Below are 1,758 nucleotides of genomic sequence, written 5' to 3'. Positions count from 1 at the left end.
GTCATCCTCATCACCAATGTTGTCATCATCATCAAATGGAGCTTCTATAACATTGTCGTCCTCATGAGCTTCTATTCCATTGTCATCCTCATCACCAATGTTGTCATCATCACCACCTATAGACACTGAGGGGTGTTCCACGTACATCTACATGTTGACACAAGAATAGACTCCACACCGACAAGTGTCCATACAAACATTTCCATCCAAATTACACAAGCAAAAAGTAATGAATAAGTAAGAGCATATAGTCTAAAAGCCAACCTCATCAGAGTGCCTCCAAACGATATATGCTTTATCGTCTAACAATCCCTTTTTGACCCCGCAGCCGCCAATGTCATCACGAATCACGCTTTCATATGGAATTATGGACTGGCCGGCCGGTGGAGTTCGCACAATGGCCTTATGTGTTCACCTCTCTTTGGAGTTTTGGATGGCCCTGCACCCTTCCCCTTGGGGGTTTGCGGCATGCATCTTCCTTTGCCACGCATAGCAAAAACGGGTGCTTTTCCATGTTTGGTAGAGATGGGCGTATTCACAGTCGAAAGGGGCTTAGATGTGGCCATTACTTGTTCTCCGGCGTCTTCGGGGTAGAGGAAAAAGAGTCGCCTGTCTGCTCTAGTTGAGGAGGGGACGACGAGGGGAAGCTTGGAGCAAAGGGGACGAGCAAAAACGGGTGCAACAAAGAGGAAGCTTGGAGCCAAGGGGAGGGGCAGAAATAGGGGCAAAGGGGATGGGCATCAAACGAACCATAGGAGGGAAGGGACGATTTTGAAATCTGGCAACACGATTCAAAATCTGTGAATGCAAAAGCATACGAAGGGACCCTCACGATCTGACCCCACACATGCAGTCATCAGCCCCGAAACCACCAAATTTTTACTTTGCATGCTGTAAAAAATAGCGCGGACGACCAATTTGGTGGCGGGCGTTGGTTGACCGTCGGCTGTGGGTGGGCCAACGTGCCACGGGGTGCCACGTACACAGCCACCCCAAAATCTACCTACAGCCCCACGCAAGCAGCGAGCCACCAAGGTGCAAGAAAGTCGGCCCTTGCCACTTGCGGGATGAAGAAGCCTCACCGCTTCCGGCCTGGCACTGTGGCTCTGTGTGAGATTCTCAAGTACCAGAAGAGAACGGAGCTGCTCATCCGTACGCTGCCATTCTAGCGACAGCTGGTGCGCGAGATCGCGCAAGACTTCAAGATGGATCTCCGCTTCCAAATCTCCACCGTGTTGGCGCTGCAGGAGGCCAGCGAGGCGTACCTGGTGGGATACGAATCTGTGCGCCATCCACGCCAAGCCGCCAAGCCTGTTACCATCATGCCAAAAGACATCCAGCTCGCCCGCCGCATCCGAGGGGAGCGAGCCTAAGCAAGCTCCTCACTACTAATCTCTCCTTTTTAATGGTGTAGTTCTACACCACCTCTGCCTCTCGATTTATCAAGCTTGCCTACAGCTGCTGGTTGCTAGAGGTTATTGTTGGCACTGCTAGTGATTAGTGTAAGCAAAATTATCCTATTGCCTTGAATTTGTGTTTGAGATGAACTGAAAGGGCATATATAATTCGAAATCGGGGAATCAAACTCCCTTCGCATAGTGGTTTAACTTCTACGCTTCGTGTGCATTAGAAAAAAAAGTTGTGCACCTGTTGGTAATGTATCTTCGTGTTCAATATAGGTGCAATTTATTGACTTGTTTTAGTTCTTTATAAAAACTATAAAGGCGACTAGAAAAGTGGTGTTTTTTAATTAAAAAT

General features: G+C 48.7%; 1 pseudogene; it reads left to right on the top strand.

Moving 5' to 3' along the window:
- Positions 1-367: 367 nt before the first annotated feature.
- Positions 368-1,373, top strand: LOC147612375 (histone H3.2-like; annotated as a pseudogene).
- The last annotated feature ends 385 nt before the right edge of the window (positions 1,374-1,758 follow it).

This window comes from Cibotium barometz, chromosome 45, assembly GCF_041138505.1.
Source record: "Cibotium barometz isolate CiBa-2024 chromosome 45, ASM4113850v1, whole genome shotgun sequence".
Classification (NCBI taxonomy): domain Eukaryota; kingdom Viridiplantae; phylum Streptophyta; class Polypodiopsida; order Cyatheales; family Cibotiaceae; genus Cibotium; species Cibotium barometz.
This window is presented reverse-complemented; position numbering and strand designations above follow the sequence as displayed.